Here is a 20,838-nt window from a genome sequence, read left to right on the forward strand (position 1 = left end):
GCGGCACGGCCGGCGCGCGAGCGCCAGCGCGGGCGTTCGAACTGGCGCTTGGCGCCGTTGCCATGGGGATGCGGCCTGGCTGCCGGCTGGGACGCACCGGTTGACAAGACACGAGAGAGTGTCCGGTCTTGGGGCCCTCGCCGGACCGCATCGTCCTTTTCAGTGGTCAGACAGGGCTGACCAAGGAGGAGCTTGGACGCCCGCAAGGTGAGAAAGGCGGGCGGGGACCGGGGCGGGGCGGGCGTGGTCGGAAGCTGTGGCGGCCGCCTCGCGGGAGTGGGTGCGCGTGGCGCCCGCGGAGCACGCAGACTCGGGCGTTTGAGAGGGAACCGGGCTTTGGCCTCTGCCGGTTCCGAACCTTCACCTACCTTTCATCCGCATATTATGCTTCGGCAGTTATTTTTAATTTTGTGTTCAGCCATTAGCTTTAACGCCACTTCTCATGAAGTCTTTGAGTCCCGAAGCCCTTAACTTCGGCGAACCCCATTCTCCTCCCTTCTCCCCCAATTCTGAAGTCTTTGAGGTAAGGCAAGCATCCTTCACAATGACTTCCACGTACTCAAATTTCAGGAAATAATTGTTGATTTGAATTTAATTCGCAAATACGAGGAGTACGTAAAAATCTTAACGGAAGTTGAAATTTATGAGTTTATTTTCGTGAAACTTTTTTTTTTTTAATCTTTGTGGTTTTTTAAAAAATAGTATGTGTTTTCAATGTATTATGAGAAAAAGAATTGTATCAAAATAAACATCCTTTTAATACCAGCTTCCCGGGAACTTTCTGAAATGCCGTTGTAGGTCAAATTCTCTTTTATGCCATTTTATCTCTCATATTCAGAGATGACATTTTTCATTTTTAGAGTAGGGTCAGGAGCACCCTAACTGCATATGCAAAAGGACCTGAAAAGTTCAGTTGGCCTTTGCACACTTTGGGAGAGGTTAGAAATGTTTTCAGATTTGGGTGCTGCAACTCTTTCCACATTATGGCTTTTAAACTTGGTCTCTCAGTCCTTTTTTTAGATTCCTGTTAGTCTTTGCTTAAAACAAACTGTTGCTGTATACCAAGAGAATTTATCTCCTTTTAGTTCCTTAGTGACCTGCAGATATTGCCACGTTTTGCGGGTTCTTTGGAAAAATTTTAAAGCGTCTTTTCCCTTGTATTTGTATTCTTCCGTGAGGAGAGAGGTTTTATAATCTTCTCTACTTCAGTGGCTGTGAGAGCTGCTCGGGTAGCCTCCCTCAGGTATCTCTGATAGAGTCGCATTACCAACACTTGCTTCATTGTTATCTCGGAGACTCTATAGTCACAGTGTCGTTGATGTGTCTTCCTTATGTCAAAACCATGGCTCAGTAGTGACTTTAATAAAAGAATTTAAAGAGTCAGATATTATAGAGCTTTTCTCTTACATATCCTTGTATGAAAGTTTGAAACACTGCAAAAAAAAAAAAAAAAAAAAACTGGGGATTCAGAGTTTGGCCTTGGCTCTGTCTTTGTAACTCCTTCACTGTGTTGGCTTTCAAGTTATTTAGCCCCTTTAAACCTCACTTTTTTCCATGTGGAAAATTAAAGGGTTGAATAAGACTAGAATTCCCGTGGCTCTGCTATTAATCTGGTAAAGTAGTTGATGTCAGGTGGGCATCTCGCCATCTAAAGAAATATCTTTCTAGCAGCTCAAAGCAATAGCTATCATTTATTGAGTGTTAACTGTACGCAAAGCATTAAATCAAGGGTTTTATATAAATACTATGTTTTTGTTATCCTGTGGCATGTCAGTGTGCTGTGCAGATAGCATTTCATTAAAAACTTTTTGTGAATAAAAGTTGTTAGCTAACCATGTCCTTGGGGTTAAAATAGTATGTGATTTTCCAATTTAGGAGGAACAGCAATTTCTTTCTCTGGGCTGCTGTTTGGTGGGTTGTAAAGTGAGGGGTTAGGCTCTTCTAAGATCCCTTCCAGATCTAATGTTCTAGTCCATTTTCTCCATACTGGCTCAGCAAACCTGTTCACAATTTGTGCTGAATAGATTGTCAGCAGATTTTGTTAAGTGAGTAATTGAGTTCTACTTGAACTTTGAGTGTTGTATACTTCCTGAGTTACCCTCTCTTGATGTTCATTAGCAAGAAGCTGGATCAGAAGTAGAGCATCTGGGACTCAAACTGGTATCCATATGGGATGCTGGCGCCACAGGCAGAGGCTTAACCTACTATGCCATAGCGCCAGCCCCTCTTGATGTTCATATCCTGTTTGAACAAGCTGACTTTTCCATAGGTATAAACTAATAATGATAGGTACTATATATTGTTGAATGCATAACAGGCACTGAATTTAGCACTTAGTGTATTACTCCAGTTCTTACTAAAGCAAACATTTTTCCTGAGTCATTATCATCTGTTGTCTGCTCAGTGCTTCCTGAATCTTCCTCCTCCTGTTTTTGCCCTAACCCTGCAATCCAGCCTCTCCAACCTGGCAGAGTGACTTTGAAAGACATGTATCATATCATAACCTTTCCTCATTTAAAATCCTCTAAATGACTTTTTATTTCACTTAAAAATAAATTCAAACACCTTTGTGTGGCCCAATAGACTGCGTATTCTGGCCCCTACGTCTCTGTCCTATCTCATACTACTCTCCCTGCTGTGCTCAGCAGACTGGCCTTCTGTTGATCATTGGATCCTGCCATGCTCATTTCTGCCTCAGGACTGATGGGTTCACTTGCAGTTCTCTGCCTCTTTTATCTCCTTACTATTTCAAGGTTTACCTCAGTGTTCCCTTCTGAATGAGGCGTTCTCTGATCATGTAATATAAAGTGGACCCTTCGCCCTGATTTATTTTTTATTACACTTATCACTCTCTGAAATTAACCTGCTTATTTGATTATTAATTATCTTCTTCCACCAAAATAATACTGCTATGAGAGCAGTGACTTTATTTTGTTCACTGCTCTATCCTCAATGCCTAGAACAGGGCCTAGCTCACAACAGGCTCTCAGAAAGTATTTCTTGAATGACTGGATAAAGTATGTTGTGGAACTGTGGCCATCACTGTATCCATAGAAATTTATTTGCATAATACAAACTCAGGGGCCCAGACACTTGGGTCACCCTCCACCACTTTCCCAGGCCATTAGCAGGGAGCTGGATTGGAAGTGGAGCAGCTGGGACATGAACCAGTGCCCATATGGGATGCCAGCGTCCCAGGTGGCAGCTTTACCAGCTGCACCACAATGCTAGCCCCTTACATTGAGATTTGATTGGTTAAATTAGTGGTATACAGTGGTGTAGCCAACATATGGATATCTAATCACTTTCTAAAAAAATTCATATAGGTGTTTTAAAATATATTTCATTATGCCTCAGTTTCTTCATTTGTAAAGTGATATGATTGCTATTTATCACAAAAAGTCTGCAGAAATCATTTAGGTCACAGTGACTAGAATTGTTGTAATTGCTCTCTGCTTTCTCAGTGTCACTCCTTTTGAAATAATTCCTGGTGCCATGCTGGCAACAGTTCCCAAAGGAATCTAACCCCGATTGAACTTATATCATCTTGGTAATTTATCAAAACTGATTGTAATAGTTATTTTTCCAGTTCTACATATGAGATACATTCAGTTGAAAGTATTTTATGACTGTAAAATGACAGATTTGCAAATGACAACCTCCTGCAGTTGGGTTAGACAAAGATTTTAAAAATAAAGGTCTGAATTTAAACTGACATCAGTTGCCACCTGCTCTGGGAATTCTAAGTTAACCCTCTATAATTGGAGAGAGTATTACTTGCCCTGCTTTAAGATAACTGAGTTCAACAATTGTGTTATGTTTATTTTTAGGTCACTGCTCCCATGTTTTCCCCATATTTAATAAACTCATTTTGGGGCTTTTGAAGGGAATTATGATAAGTGCAAAGCATTAGCCACCATAAACTAACAATTTTTTTTCAGGTATAAACAGCCTTAAACTACTTTTTTGAAAAGTAGTTGGATATAAGTCTCATGATTGGTATCCCAAAATCCACATCTTCCTTTGAGAAGTCCATTAAGTATCATATTCTAATTCCTTTGCAGCTGTTGTTTTAAGCAGTTGTCTAGTATCATTTGTCTTGTGTTGAGCAGTAGTCTATAGATAGAATAATCCTTAGAGTTTAAAATAACTAATTCCCTTGTTGGGGTAAAGAGTTTATTTGCCTTTTAATTGTTTCTTATGATCTTAATAGGGGTTTTATGCTTTATACAAGATACAGAAACATGAGAATCGCTTGAGAATGTTGGGTTTATATTGAATCAGTTTCTGGTGATACAGTGGGCCCAATGACTTTGTTAGTAACACCTTTTAAAAATGAATGTTATTAGTGGTTGTCTAGGGCTAGGTGGAATAGGGGGGAATGAGGAATGGCTATTAATGGTTTACATGGCCTAAAAGTGATTGTCTTGATTGATTATATAACTGTGAACATACCAAAAGCTGTCAAAAGTGTATATTACAAAGGGTGAATTTTGTGACATGTGAATTGTACTTTATGAGGCTGTTTTATATATTTTATTTTATTTTTAAGATTTATTTATTTGAAAGCCAGATTTACAGAGAGGCAGAGAGAGAGAGAGAGAGAGGTCTTCCATTCGCTGGTTCACTCCCCAAATGGCTGCAACGGCTGGAGCTGCACCGACCTGAAGCCAGGAGCCAGGAACCTTTTCTGGGTCTCCCACAAGGGTGTAGGGGCGCAAGGACTATGGACCATCCTCCCAGGCCATAGCAGAGAGCTGGATGGGAAGTGGAACAGCTGGGACTCGAATCAGCATCCATATGGGATACAGGCACTGGCTTTACCCTCCATGCCACAGTGCCAGCCACTGTTTTATATATTTTAAAAAGTCAACATTGACACAGTTAAGTAGAATTCAGAGAATTTTTTTGGCAATCATAAGATATTTTTGTCCTGTGTTTTCATATTCTACAATAATGACACTAAAATATAATTTCACTTTTTGATTTTATACATGAACTGATTTTAAGGATGTACTCTAATGCCTGTTGAATCTTCTGTATATTCCCTCACTTTTAGGAACAATATGTTCATTTAAAGCATATGTGATTAAGTAGAGAGTGGAATGTAATAAGATATTTGAAAAGCCCACTAAGGTTTAACTGATCAAGGCTGTGCCTAGTCATCATATAAAATGAAGGTGCTGGGCTAATCATGAGTCTCACACTCGGATGCCCACAGGGCTAACCAATTAATGGAAATGAATAAAGTTGATTGATAAAGGAATAAGGAACAGTGGGGACTTTGTAGAAAAGAAAAATATACACTCTTTAAAGGGAATAGCCACTACTCAGTTTTGGCCTGTTCTTGACCTTTCTAATTGTAGACCCAGTATAACTCTTTCAGTTTTCAAGGAAAGCAGGAACTGGATATTTTTAATAGCTTCTGATGTTTAATTATGTAAATACTATGCAAGCTGAACTGCAACAGAAGGAGTGCTTTGTTGCAGAATCCAAAAACCTGGGTCTGCCTGCTGGATGCACAGCAAGCCTGTCGCTGACAGTGGGTGGAAGAAGAAGAAGGTAGGTAGGTATTTGCAAAGTACAAAAAGGAAATCAGGCAGCTAATGTTTTATTCCTGGGTTTCTTTTTTAAGGTTCATTTATTTGAGAGGCAGAGTTAGAGTAGGAGAGACAGAGAGAGAGGTCTTCCATCTGTAGGTTCACTTCCCAAATGGCCACAACCATTGGAGCTGGACCACTCTAAAGCCAGGAGCTTCTTCCAGGTCTCCCACGTGGGTGCAGGGGCCCAAGCACTTGGGTCCTCTTCCACTGCTTTCCCAGGCCATTAGCAGAGAGCTGAGTTGGAAGTGGAGCAGCCAGGATTCAAACCGGCACCTGTATGGGATGCTGTTGCTGCAGAGGCTTAACCTCCGCTGTTGGTCTTCAGTACTTGTGGCCCTCCTTTGAATAGTCAATGATACTGTGTTTTCTCAGTATTTAGATGATAGCAAAGTGGGCTTCAGTCAGTCTAGGGGCCTTGAGTAGGTGGTAGTTTGCTCAGGGCCTGGGGTACCTGGCAAACCCCTGAAGAAAAGCCCAAACATCAAGATGTTACCTATAGAGGAGATAAATGGCCTCCTGAGTTTTTTGATCTGGGACCCTGTTTGGAGGCTCTACCTTTCCCTCAATTTAGTGAGTTAATTTTATTAAGAGATTGATTTGCCATCATAGGGCAAAGAAATTTTAAGCTAAGGGAGGGAGACTAAGACTGGAAGCAGGCCGGCGCCGTGGCTTAACAGGCTAATCCTCCACCTTGCAGCGCCAGCACACCGGGTTCTAGTCCCGGTTGGGGCGCCGGATTCTATCCCGGTTGCCCCTCTTCCAGGCCAGCTCTCTGCTGTGGCCCTGGAGTGCAGTGGAGGATGGCCCAAGTCCTTGGGCCCTGCACCCGCAAGGGAGACCAGGAGAAGCACCTGGCTCCTGCCTTCGGATCAGCGCAATGAGCCAGCTGCAGCGGCCATTGGAGGGTGAACCAACAGCAAAAGGAAGACCTTTCTGTCTGCCTCTCTCACTATCCACTCTGCCTGTCAAAAAAAAAAAAAAAGCAATTTCAGCAAGTTACATTTATGAAATGTAAAACATACTTCTAAATAGGATTCTATTAGGTTAGAAAGAAGATTCTGAGTTTGTGACCCAGAGTGCAGTGCAGAATGGCCCAAGTCCTAGGGCCCTGCACCTGTGTGGGAGACCAGGAGGGAACACCTGGCTCTTGGCTTTGGATCGGCACAGCGCACCGGCCATTTGAGAGGGTGAACCAACCGAAGGAAGACCTTACTCTTTGTCTAACTCTGCCTGTCAAAAAAAAAAAAAGATTCTGAGTTAAGTGGCAGAAACATGGTTCTCCAGAAAAAAATAAAGGGGCAATAAAGCAAGTTCTCTCCACCAAGGGAAAAAAGATACAGATGAAGAGAATACAATAAATTGAAGACAGAGTTGTGGAGAAATTCCAGAACAAAGGATCATGAGCCTAAATCTACTAAGAAACTGGCACTGTCTTAGGAAGCTGAGTCTTTTTATCATGTAACCAAGAAACGCTACTTGATACACACACTAGAAAAACTTTTGCACATGTGCTTCAGGAGCCATATACAAAAATGTCCCTAACAACACAGTTCATAAGAACTCAAAACTTGGGGCCGGCACTGTGGCGCAGCAGGTTAACACCCTGGCCTGAAGTGCCAGCATCCCATATGGGTGCTGGTTTGAGACCCGGCTGCTCCACTTCCAACCCAGCTCTCTGCTATGGCCTGGGAAAGCAGTAGAGGATGGCCCAAGTCCTTGGGCCCCTGCACCCACGTGGGAGACCCGGAAGAAGCTCCTGGCTTTGGATTGGCGCAGCTCTGGCCATTGCAGCCAACTGGGGAGTGAACCAGCAGATCGAAGACCTCTCTCTGTCTCTCCTTCTCTCTGTGTAACTCTTTCAAGTAAAATAAATAAATCTTTAAAAAAAAAAAAAAGAACCCAAAACTAAAAATAACCTGATTGTCCACTGACAAGAGAATAAATAAGTTTGGGTATATGCATATTTTATAATAGTGAAAAAATAAACTACAGCTATACTCAATAGATTATCAAATATAACAAATATAAGAAAAAATAAATCTTAAAAAATATATATCCTTTAAAAATTTGGGGAGGGGGAGTGCCGATGTTGTGGCATGGACCACTAGTTCAGGTCCTGGTTGCTACACTTCCATTCCAGTTTTCTGCTGGTGTGCCTGGGAGGGCGCTGAAGGATGACCCAGGTGCTTGGACCACTGTGCCATGCTCTGGCTGTTGCGGCCGTTTGGAGGGTGAGCTGGCAGATGAAGGATCTCTCCCTTCCTTCTTCTCTCTTTCTTCCTCTAACTCTTAAAAAATTTTTTTTAAAAATACTTATTTTCACTTACTTAAAAGGCATAACAAAAGAGAGACAGAGGCAGGGAGAGATCTTCCATCCCCCAGGTTCATTCTTCAAATGCACACAACAGTCAGCAATGGGCATTGCTGAAATCAAGAGCCAGGAACTCCATCCAAATCTCTCCCACATGAGTGGCAGGGGCCCAAGTACTTGAGCCATCATCCACTGCTTCCCAGGCTGCACATTAGCAGGAAGCTGGATCATCCCAACATGAAATGTAGGTGTCCCAGGCAGTGGTTTTTTTTTTTTTTTGGACTGGTAGAGTTATAGACAGTGAGAGAGACAGAGAGAAAGGTCTTCCTTCTGCTGGTTCACTCCCCAAATGGCTGCCATGGCCAGCGCTGCGCCGATCCGAAGCCAGGAGCCAGGTGCTTCTTCCTGGTCTCCCATGCGGGTACAGGGCCCAAGGACTTGGGCCATCTTCCACTGCCCTCCCGGGCCACAGCAGAGAGCTGGACTGGAAGAAGAGCAACCGGGACTAGAACCCGGCGTTCATATGGGATGCCAGCGCTGCAGGTAGAGGATTAACCTAGTGAGCCACATCACCGGCCCCTCAAGCAATGTTTTAACCACTACATCAAACATCCACCCCATGTTCCTTTTTATAAAGCTCAAAAGTGAACAAATCCAAATGATGTATTATTAACACAAAATTTAGGATACTAGTTACCTGACGAGGAAATGGGGATCAGAAAGAAAGCATAGGAAAATTGTCTGCTAGGTCGTGGGTATTTATCTTTTGTTTTATGCTTTTTAACTTTTTTTCTTTTTAAAAGATTTATTTGATAGAGTTATAGAGAGAGGTAGAGAGAAAGACAGAGAGAGAGAGAGAGGTCTTTCATCCGTAGGTTCATTCCCCAAATGACAGCAATGGCCAGAGTTGAGCTGATCAGGAGCCAGGAGCTTCTTCCAGGTCTCCCACGTGGGTGCAGGGGCCCAAGCACTTGGGCCATCTTATACTGCTTTCCCAGGCCATGGCAGAGAGCTGGATTGGAAGTGGAGCAGCCAGGACTCGAACAAGCGCCCATATGGAATGATGGCACTGCAGGCCGCGGCTTTAACCTGCTGCGCCACAGCGCAGGCCACTGCTTTTTAACTTACATATGTTTTACCATAATCTCTGGTATTCACCACGCTGTATTTTTGTAAGACAAATAAAAAGAATCCTACAGCTAGCCAGAACAATAGAGATACTCTAATCTGCAGATGATCTAGTTGATAACATTTAGCCCATGAAGGTGAAACTTATCCTCTATGTAGTGCCTTTGATGTAGATACTATCAGGCCCTATGCTTCCAGTCTTTTTTTTTTTTTTTGACAGAGTGGATAGTGAGAGAGAGAGACAGAAAGGTCTTCCTTTTTGCCATTGGTTCACCCTCCAGTGGCCGCTGCGGCCGGCTCATCGCGCTGATCTGAAGCCAGGAGCCAGGTTAATTTTATTTTTGATAATTACTGAATTGAAGGGCGTAGGGGAAGAGCTTTTTCCTTTTAGAGCATCTAAAATTTAATGGTACAAAAATTTTTTGAGGAGTGATAAAATTTTCTAAAATTAGATTGTGGTGATTTTACAATTCTGTACTAAAAACTATTGAATTGCATACTCTAAATGGGTTTTATAGAATGTGAATTATATATCAATAAAGTTGCTAAAGATTAATGATATTCTACAGGGATTTATTGATTCTCCCCACCCCTCATTTCCTTGTTGATAATTGAAGTATTTGGGATTTTGCATGAATTAGAGAAACCAAAAATATCTTGAATATGTTAGAACTTGGACCATTTCCTCCATTTTTTCTGAATGTCAAAGAATGGCATTAGTTTTTGGGCTTTAATTCTTTGTAGTTATCAAAAGCTTTTATAAGAAACATTGAATAATCTTGACATACAAACATGCAATAGTGGATTCTGATTTTTGAGGTTTTGAAATTATACCCACTCCTGGATTCATGTTAGTTACTGAGTTGTCTCCCTCTAAAGACAGAGACAAAACTCTTTCGGCAAAAATATCCCAGCCATCCCTCAGACTTCTTTGGGCAGTTTTTTATAGAATGATTTTTCTGAATCATTGATTCTGTGTATTTTTGTTACTTTTTTTCCCCTCATAAAATAAAAATTATTTTGACCAATTTAAATTTTAAAAAATTTCTTCCTTTTCATTAGTGGATGTCATTTAGATCTATAAGAAACAGTATAAACATTTAAATTTGTTCCAAAGTCCTAACAAATAAAAATTGCACAAAACAGATTTTCCACTCACTGGAAAAATCTGTATATGTTATTTAAATTTAAAGTAATAACATTATGTGGTTTTATGTGAAATTCTAGAAAATACAAACCCATCTGTCATGACAGAAAGCAGGACAGTGACTTCTTGGGCCAGGATAGAGGCGAGGATTAACTGCCAAAAGGTGTTGGGAACTTTTTAGAATTTTAGAACTGTCTTGATTACATTTTATTTTTGCATTTTATTACATAGGTTTTTGTTGTTAAAAGTAATGGAACTGTACACTTAGGTATGGTTTATTGTACATAAATTATACTCAACAAAGCTGATTAAAACTAAGACTGCACACACAGACATGTATTTGCTTCAAATGTTTTTTTATATATAGCATTACCTAATATTTTCATATTATATATGGTGTAAGGTGTTTGTATCAACTATTTATGCCAGTGGAGAGAAGTACATGTAAAATTGTCATTGTTGAAGGAATTTTAATTTAGTAGAAGCCTACGCACAATATTAATATTTAAAAGCAGTGTAGTTTGCAAGTATAATGTATCTATTTCAGTATTTGTAATCTCTTCCTTTTTTGTGTGTGGTACAATCACACGTCTTCATTATTCCTTTTATTAGAATGTAACTTAAGAAGCTGTTGTAATCATTTTGCCCTGTGACTACCTATCATAGAAAATTTTGAAGATGGAAACTAACCTAGGAAACAGAACATTATTTTACTTTAATATGAAGGTAAAAACACAGGCTAGAGAGCTTTATGGTTGTCTGGATTCCATCTTATGGTAGGATTATAGGATAATAAGATAGTAGACAAACTCTTACAGATCTTTCCATTCAGATAGTGTTTGGCCTATTAGGTTATCAGTGAAATGTGTTGAAATATATTATGGGAAAAGCCAAATATTTGAAGAATACTTTTTAGTATTCTATTTACTTATTACTACTTCAATTGCATTTTTAATTCTCTTTTACATATTTACTTCAGAATAGAACAAAAAGTCTCAAGCCCTAATTTCTGTATAACATTTCCTAATTTATAACCACCATCACATCACAAGATTTTGAAAAGGCTCAGAACAGATTAAAATATGATACTCGTTCCAAAATAGTTAAAGCTGTAAGTAGAATTCTTGCTGAATCTTTATTCAATTTCCATCCATTTGGTTGCTAGTCCCAGTGGTTTATGCAATCTACTTAAAAAAATTTTTTTAAGATTTATTTTACTTATTTGAAAAACAGAGTTACAGAGAGAGGTAGAGACAGAGAGGTCTTCCATCCACTGGTTCACTTCCCAGATGGCCACAACGGCTGGAGCTGCGCCAATCTGAAGCAAGGAGCCAGAGCTTCTTCCAGGTCTCCCATGCGGGTGCAGGGGTCCAAGGACGGGCTATCTTCTGCTATCCCAGGCCATAGCAGAGAGCTATATCAGAAGAGGAGCAGCTAGGATTAGAACCAGCGCCCATATAGGATGCTGGCGCTGCAGGCCAGGATGTTAACCTGCTGCGCCATAGCGCCAGCCCCAATCTACTTAAATTATTTAAGCAAACTGGTTAATTACGAAGCAAAATAATACAAATGCATCTTAAATTCTATTATACAGTAACATTTAAGGATCTACTAGGTTTAATAAGAATCTATTAGCTGATCACATTACCTGATAAATTACATAAACAGTCACTACTGATAAAGAATGATGTTCACCAATACAGCGATACTTGGTTAGTGTTTTATTCTTTAAAGAATGGCTCTAAAATGAACATTACACTAAGACCGAAAGACAAAGTTTAAAATAGTTTTGTAAGGATACCTTATAACATATATAATGACTGTTCATGCTACAGTCATGCTATCTTAGAGCATGTGATAACACCCAGTTGACAGAGGCACCCAGGTTTTTCAAATAGGTAGCTATGATTTTTTTCTCATCTGCATAGATTTCTCATTAGCTGCCTTCTGCTTTTCTTGCATAATCTCAGAGTCCCTCTGTTTTCTTTCCTTTTTTTTTTTTTAAAGATCTATTTATTTTAAATACAGAGTTGGAAAGAGAGAGGGAAAGAGGTCTTCCATCCACTAGTTCACTCCCCAAATGGGCACAACAACTGGGGCTGGGCCAGGCCAAAGCCAGGAGCTTCTCCTGGGTCTCCCATGTGGATGCAGGGGCCCAAATACTTGGGCCATCCTCCATGCTTTCCCAGGTGCATTAGCAAGGAGCAGGATCTGAAGTGGAGCAGCTGGACTCAAACCAGCACCTACATGGGATGCCAGCGCTTCAGGTGGTGGCTTAACCTGATAAGCCACAGCGCCAGCCTTCAACCTCTGTTTTCTCTGAGAAGTAGTCAAGCTGCCCTCTTTTCTTTTTCCATTGCAAATTTTCTGGGTTTTCATTGTTTTTTTGGTGAACAAGTTCTGATTGATTTCCATGGGCCATGCCAACCACCAGTTAGAGCCTGGAAGAAAACAGCTTGAAAAGCAGTGGCTCCCTCACATCTCAAACTCTGCTGCCATCCATTGATCTGGAAGGTGGAGCCTGTCCTTATCCCTTGCCTTTTGATTCTTTACTATATATCCTCCTTTTGCTCAATTGAATAATAGAAAATGTATTTTAATAGTGTTAAAAGTCATTTATAAGGTACATCATTTGTTTCTAATAAGTCAGGCAACAGACACTTCCTGCATGCCAGACATAGTGATCTAGTGCTGAATAAGATGGCATGGAGCCCATCCTTGTGGAGTATTTTACAGTTTTCAAATTAGTTTTATGTGGGGCTGGCGCTGTGGCGCAGTAGGTTAACACCCTGGCCTGAACCACCGGCATCCCATAAGGGCACTGGTTCGTGTCCCAGCTGCTCCACTTCCCATCCAGCTTTCTGCTATACCCTGAGAAAGCAATGGAAGATGGCCCAAGTCCTTGGGCCCCTGCACCCGCATGGAAGACCTGGAAGAAGCTCCTGGCTCCTGGCTTCAGATCAGCGCAGTTCTGGCCGTTGTGGCCAACTGGGGAGTGAACCATGGGATGGAAGACACCTCCCTCCCTCCCTCCCTCCCTCTCTCTCTCCCTCCCTCTCTCCCTCTCTCCCTCCCCTCCCCTCCCCTCCCCTCCCCTCCCCTCTCCTCTCTGTAACTCTTGACTTTCAAATAAATAAATAAATCTTAAAAAAAAAAAATTACTTTTATGTGTCTTATTTTATCCTCACAGCATCCTTTAAGACAGAAATGAAACTTAGCAAAACTGAGACTTTGCCCAAGATTACACAACTAAAAGAGGTAGAGTTACTTGATTTCAAGTTCACTTTCAGCCAGGTCAGAGTTAAGTAGTTTAGGTAGATGGAGAGTTTGAGAGAACATGTTAAATAATTGGATCTTATCTACATCCTAGGATGTGAATAAACTTCCTTGTGCATTCTGTTTCTAGTTGGTTTTCTTTGCCACCAGGACAAAAAAGTTTGAATTTCTGCCAGCTAGATTTCTTCCAAGACTCATACCTAGTACTCAGAGAAGAATGCTGCTTATTGAGACATTGAATTCCAGTGGGCCCTACATGTAAAAACTTGCCCATCATCTTTCCCCCACCTCTCTTTGGATTTCGCTGATTTCCAGGGCATTTTCCTGGTGGTGGCAGTTGGGGGAGATTATGCAGTGTCAGTCTGCTGAACAGGGTAGCCACTGAGTCTGTTAGGGGGTCAGCAGCAGGGCTGCTTTTGAAGGAGACATCGTAGCACAGAGAAGTGGGGAGGACATGAGACCAGACATGAGAAGACCTAAGTTCTAATCTTGAAACTGTCACCTGTGAGATGTGTTATCTTGGGCACCCAGTGATACATTATGGATCTTTCTCCTCAGTAAGAGTGATAACATGCATCATGTATAAATTCAAAATCATTATGCTAAATGAAGGAAGCCAGATTCTAAAGATAATACATAACTCCATTTATTTAAAAGTTATTTACACTTATTTGAGAGACAGCCTCCACTCACTAGTTCACTTCCAAAAAGCTTGCAACAGCTGGTGCTGGGCCCAGACCAAAGCTGGGAGCCAGGAATGCAATCCAGGTCTCCCAAATGGAGCCTAATTGAACAGTCGATGCTGCCTCCCAAAGTCTGCGTTTCAAGGAATCAAACCCAGGCACTCCAATGTGGGATGCAGGTATATTAACTGCTAGGGCAAATGCCCACTCCCAATTTATATAAAATTCAGGAAATGCAAATGACATGTAATGACAAATAATAAAGTAGTGGTTAGGACAGAGGGAAGGATGGAATACAATGAGGGATGAGGAATCTTGAGGACAATGGAAATAGTCCCCATTTTAATTATGGTGGTGGTTTCACAGGTGAATCCAGATGTCACAGCTCATGGAATTGTATGTTGTCATGCACATACACCAAAAGAAGGGACATTCTGAAGCTGTTCCAGGCTTAATAAAAAATGTCAAAACAGGGGATACTTTGTGGCACGGGGGTTAAGCCATCACTTGGGGTGTCTGCGACCCATATCAGAATGCCTGGGATGGAGTTCTGCTTCTGATCCAGCTTTCTGCTAATGTGCCTGGGAAGCAACAGTGATGGCCTAGGTTCTTGGATTCCTGCCACATATGTAGGAGACCCTGTGGGATTTCTAGCTCTTGGCTTTGGCCTGGCCCAGCCTTGGCTGTTGGAGTCATTTGGGAAGTGAACCAGTGAATGGAATCTCTCTCCTCTCTTGGCTTTCCCTCTCTGAAACTCTGCCTTTCAAATAAATCTCTAAAAAAGTTAAAACATCATAATGGGTTGGGATTATTTACCATGGGTATAGAAGAACAGCACAATATGTATTTATGTTGTGTACTAGTACGCTGTGTACTTGCTGCCTTTTCTCTAGTATACTCAGTAGTTATAGCTATTATAGTATAAATACTCTAAAACTAAACAAAGTCAACAATCATCAACCTTGATTTCCAACTCTTCCTTTATCTGTCACTTTTATCTGAATCTTCATGAACTAGTAGTGGTAGAGAGCATATGAAATAAAAAATTATAAAAAATTTTTTAAAGATTTATTTGGAGGCAAGTGCTGAGGTGCAGTGAGTGAGCTGCCTGTGACACCAACATCCTATATGAGCACTGAGTCCGGATGCTCTACTTTCCATCCAGCTCCCTGCTAATGTGCCTGGTAAAGTATTGGAAGATGACCCAATTGATTGGGCCCATTCCACTCACATGAGAGACCTGATGGAGTTTGAGGCTCCTGGCTTCAGCCTGGCCCAGCCCTAGGTGTTAGTCATTTGGGAGGTGAACCAGTGGATGAAAGATCTCTTTCTGTGCCTCCCTCTCTTGCTGTAACTGCCTTTCAAATAAATAAAAATAAATCTTAAAAAGAATTTGTTTGGAAGGCAGAGTGTTAGAGAATGAGACAGAGGTCTTCTATCTGTTGGTTCACTCCCAAATGGCTGAAACAGCCAGGTCTGGATCAGGCCAACGCCAGGAACCAGGAACTCCATTTGAGTCTCTCACGTGGGTAGCAAGGGCCTAAGCACTTGAACTGTCATCTACTGCCTGCCCAGGTGCAGTATAAGGAAGCTGGATCAGAAGTGAGCAGCCAAGACTAGAACTGGCACTCTGATAAAGAATGCTGGCATTTCAAGCAATGGCTTAACCTGTGCCACAATGCTGACCCCTTCCCAAAATTTTTGAAATATTTAATTTACTAAATTTTGTCCAGGGCAGGGCTGTCATTGTGGCATAGTGGATAAAGTTACCATCTGCAATGCCAGCCATCCTACATAGGTACCCGTTTGTGTCCTGGCTGTACCACTTCTGATATACTCCTGCTTGTGGCCTGGGAAAAGCAGCAGAAGATGGCCAAGTGTTTGGGCCCCTGCTACCAATGTGGGAGATTTGGAAGAAGCTCCTGGTTTCAGTCTGGCCCAGCCTGGCTGTTGCAGCCATCAGGTGAGTGAACCACCACTGAAGCCAGGAACCAGGAGCTTCTTCCAGGTCTCCCACATGGGTGGCAGGGGCCCAAGCACTTGGGCCATCTTCTGCTGCTTTCCCAGGTGCATTAACAGGGAGCTGGATCAGAAGTGGAGCAGCCAGCCCTGTTTTTATCTGAAAGAATTCATGCCACAGTACAAGGCAGATCTACCTTATATCATGTCTGGGACAAGGCTGCCAATAATTACGAATCTGTCTGAATTAACTGTCCTGTGCGTTTTACAACCAAAATGCTGTAGGGATTTGGAGAGAAGTCACATCTCCCTGGGATAATTAATCTACTCACCAAACATTATTATTTATTTTAAAGATTTATTTATTTATTTGAGATGCAGAGGCAAAGGGAGAGAGAGAGGGAGGGGTTTTCCATCTGCTGATTCACTCCCCAAATGGCCACAATGGCCAGAGCTGGGCCCATCCAAAGCTAGAAGCTTCTTCCAGGTCTCCCACACGGGTACAGGGGCCCAAAGACTTGCGCCATCCTCTACTGCTTCCCCAGGCCACAGCAGAGAGCTGGACTGGAAGTGGAGCAGCCAGGACTCGAACCAGTGCCCATATAGGATGGTGGTGCAGCTTTACCTGCTACACCACAACACTGGTTCCTTTATTTTTTTTTTTAAACATCATTACTTATATTTAAACAGAAATACAGATCATTAAAAGTCTCTGAACATAGAACAGAAAATGTAGTTTTTACTTAAGCAGTTACGTGAATGAAGCTGTTTTTAAGTTTCATTGACAACCCAATTTTAACCATTGAACAAATTGTATTTAAATTAACAGTAGTAAAAATGTAAAAATTCAAATTTAAACATGAAAATATGGAACAATAACAAAAAAAGGAAGTATCTTTACCAAACAGATTAACAAATTCGCAGACACTCAGACACTTTCTGAGGCATATCAAAACACCGTCATCAAAGGTTGCATTCATTTGAGAGGTATCAATACATGTTCAGTGCTGAGACTATTTGTAGCACTTACAATATATACAAAGCAGCATTAGACTACTATGGTTCACATTTGAGAAACAGATTTAATAAGCTTTGTTATAACTTGCCAATTTAACATTACAGCTAACAGTGACAGTTACTCATTTCATTTTTTTTTCTTGTGAAACTCAATGAGCAAGTTAACATTTAAGCACATGGAATAATACCATGTCTTCTTCCTTATAATAGCAAATTTTAAAATCCAAATACTTTTATATCATGGAAACTTTACCTAGCTGTACAAAGGCTCCCAAATACAGAACAGTCACAAAATTTCTTCATTGTAGAATCCATTAATTTATTTTAGTGCAGATAAATGCAGGACACTACTACGATTATTGGGCATCAAAAATGTCAGTGTGTCACTACTTGTATTTCAGTATGAGCACAGCACAACCACAGCCATGGCAAGTAAATGCGTTCACATATCCTCCACTGCTTCTGGGGTTCCTTTCCATGTCATAAAAGCTAGTTTAATGGATACCTTCAGGTCTCAACCTATCTCTGAAAGTTCCTTTATTAAAAATTTTAAAATAGGGGGCCAGCACTGTGGTGCAGTTGGTTCATCCTCCGCCTACAATGCCAGCATCCCATATGGGTGCTGGTTCTAGTCTCAGCTGTTCCTTTTCCAATCTAGCTCTCTACTAATGGCCTGGGAAAGCAGTAGAAGATGGCTCAAGTGTCTGGGCCCCTGCACCCATGTGGGAGACCGGGAAGAAGCTCCTGGCTTCAGATCTGCCCAGCTCTAGCAATTGTGGCCATCTGGGGAGTGAACCAGCAGAAGGAAGACTCATCTCTCAGTCTCTCCCTCTCACTGTCTGTTACTCTATCTCTCAAAATCTTTTAAAAATTTTTTGAAATTTAACTAATGGAATACTACAGTCTCAATAAGCTAGTTTTTTCCCTTACTCTTCATTAACTAGTTCAAATGCAATATGTAATTTTATAAATTCTTATAGACACCTTGTTACAGTGATTAAAGGTACCTAAAATACCATTAGTGGATGAAATGTTAACAAAAAAAAAAAAAAAGACACTATGAGTATTTTTGAGACTATTTTTTTCCTAACTAGAAAACCTATGGGATTCATAATGAACACAGATAAAGTGACACTTTAACCCTGCTGTTTTACAGCATCAGTAATAAGAGTAAATGCATGAAGCATGAAAAGAAGACCAGGATTTCAGGAGAAAAATGTCATAAACACTGGAATTTTGGAAGCCTCAAATACAAAAGGGTTCACAGTGCTTATAAGCATGATCATTATTTTCATCCTTTAAGTAGTTCAAATCTTTATTTCATTTCTAATTTTAACCAGAAATAAAAATCAATCCATTACATATTGTATCATCAATTTCAGTTTTCAAGTATTCAAGTAATGCAAATCCAATTATTTTCTTTTGTGGCAATAACACACTTAGCAGGCCAAGCTTCAGATAGGGAAAAATTCATTTAAAATAACTAATACACTCTTCTGCCCAAAGACATAAGAACTAAGACTTAATGCTATAATCACACAAATGGTATGTAATAAGAGAAGGGGGGAAAAAATGGTCCACTATAATCAATGTCTTTTTAAAAAGATTCAAAACCAGATTACCTTAATATGTGGCTAGATTCCCAGTAGCAAGATATTCTGAAATCTAAGAAACTACAGAAGAAAAACCAGAGTAAATACAGTTCCCCTGCCTTTTTTCCATAAATGTTTCTATTGTTTACTTTGAAGATTTATTTATTTATTTGAAGGGCACAGTTACAGAGAGGCGGAGAGAGAGGGAGGGAGGGAGGTCTTCCACGCACTGGTTCACTCCCCAGATGGCCACAATGACTGGAGCTGGGCCCAATCTGAAGCCAGGAGTAGGTGCAGGGGCCCAAAGAGTCGGGCCATCTTCCATTGCTTTCTCAGGCCATAGTAGAGGGCCGAATCAGAAGCAGAGCAGTTGGGGCTCAAATTGGCACCCATATGCCCATATAGAATGATGGTACTGCAGACGGCAGCTTTACCCACTATGCTACAGTGCCGGCCTCTCTATTGTTTACTTTAGATTTCCTTTGTACTTTTGCTGGGAGGTTTTCTGTCTTTACCTTCTTTCATAGTGATGATCAATTTAGTATGTGTAGCACATTCCGAAGCATCTTTTGTAAGGGTGTTGTGGAAGGGCTTTATTTCACCTTTATTCATAAATGAGAGCTTTGCAGGGTACAGTATTTTGGGTTGACAGTTTTTTTCTCTTAAGGCTTGGAATATATCTCGCCATTCTCTCCTAGCATGTAGGGTTTCTGATGAGAAGTCAGCTGTGAGTTTAATTGGAGATCCTCTGAAAGTAATCTGATGTTTCTCTGCACATTTTAGAATTTTTTCTTTGTTTTACTGTGGAGAGTTTGACTACAGTGTGTCATGGTAAGGATCTTTTCTGGTCATGTCTGTCAGGATTTCTGTGTGCTTCCTGTAATTGGATGTCCCTTTCTCCAAATTAGGGAAGTTCCTGTACTTATTTCACTATAAAGGCCTTCTAATCCATTCTCTTTCCACACCTTCAGGAATTCCTAAAGCCGATATGTTGGGTTGTTTGATAATATCCCATAAATCTCTTAATTTCTGTAATTATTTCACTAAAAAGGGCTTCTAATCCATTCTCTTTCCACACCTTCAGAAATTCCTAAAACCGATATGTTGGGTTGTTTGATAATATCCCATAAATCTACAACACTGCTTTTTAGTTTTCTAATTTCTTATTTTTTGGTCTGACTGTAAAATTTCCGGTGATAAGACTTCTAACTCGGATATTCTTTCTTCTGCCTCACTGAGTCTGTTGTTAAGGCTTTCTACCGCATTTTTTATTTGATCTATTGAATTCTTCATTTCCAATATTCCATTTTGATTTCTCTTTAAAAATCTCAGCTTCATGGGGAAAATGTTCATTTATGTCATGTATGGATTTATTTAATTCGTGGATTTGCTTCTGATTACTTCTAAATAATCCTATGATTAATTTTTGGAATTCCATTTCTGACATTTCCTCAATCTCTTCATTTTCACATTCAGATATTGAAATGTTGTATTTCTTTGGAGGCGTCATCTTGTCTTCCTTTTCAGTTGCTGCATTTATTTTGGGGCAATTGTGGAGATACTTGTTGGTTTTTGTTTTTTGCCCTGTGATGGCTTTTTATCATTGGACTGTGCCTCTGTGGATTAGTGGAGTGTCTGCTCTTTCAGTGAATACCCTGAGGCAGTTGCTGGGTGTGGCCAGGGAACTCTGGTCAGTGCTCCAGGGTGAGGGGAGTACCCGAAGTGACACCCAAATTGGGTGTGGTAAATTTTTTTTTTAATCAGAGGGGAGGATTAATCTCTTGGTATAGCCTCTCGCTTACCTCCTCTCCTCCAAGGAGACCAATGCCTGGTCACTAATCCTAGTGGGTATAATATTCGTTCACACTGCCACAAGAACCACACAAAGGATCTGTTCCATCCTCAGTGTGAGCATGGATCCTGTGGCAGTGAAACTCACCAGAGAATCGGGGAGCCCCGAGCGTGTGGAGCTGCCCACAGTGACTATCCAAACACCCAGTAACACCCTGCGACCTCACACACAGCCACAGTGTTTTCACAGTCCCAGCACAGAAGGCTCCCACAGTCACAGGTACCCAGCCCCCTGTAAATTCTCTCAGCCACACTCAGGCATCTCCACTTA

The 20,838-nt window shown here is 41.1% G+C and overlaps 1 protein-coding gene and 1 pseudogene across 2 annotated transcripts in view; one reads left to right on the forward strand and one right to left on the reverse strand.

Annotated features, from left to right (window-relative positions):
• The first annotated feature begins 59 nt into the window (after positions 1–59).
• Positions 60–20,838, forward strand: part of KIF24 (kinesin family member 24) — an 80,268-nt gene continuing 59,489 nt past the window's right edge. The window contains exon 1 of one of the 2 annotated variants that reach the window (XM_062208051.1): positions 60–207. The gene's annotated coding sequence lies outside the window, so the exon portion shown is untranslated. Of the gene's footprint in view, positions 208–309; positions 524–20,838 lie in introns of those variants that run through there. The other variant, XM_062208052.1, reaches the window with a different exon arrangement.
• Positions 12,092–12,611, reverse strand: LOC133770971 (small EDRK-rich factor 1-like; annotated as a pseudogene).

This window comes from Lepus europaeus, chromosome 12, assembly GCF_033115175.1.
Source record: "Lepus europaeus isolate LE1 chromosome 12, mLepTim1.pri, whole genome shotgun sequence".
NCBI lineage: Eukaryota > Metazoa > Chordata > Mammalia > Lagomorpha > Leporidae > Lepus > Lepus europaeus.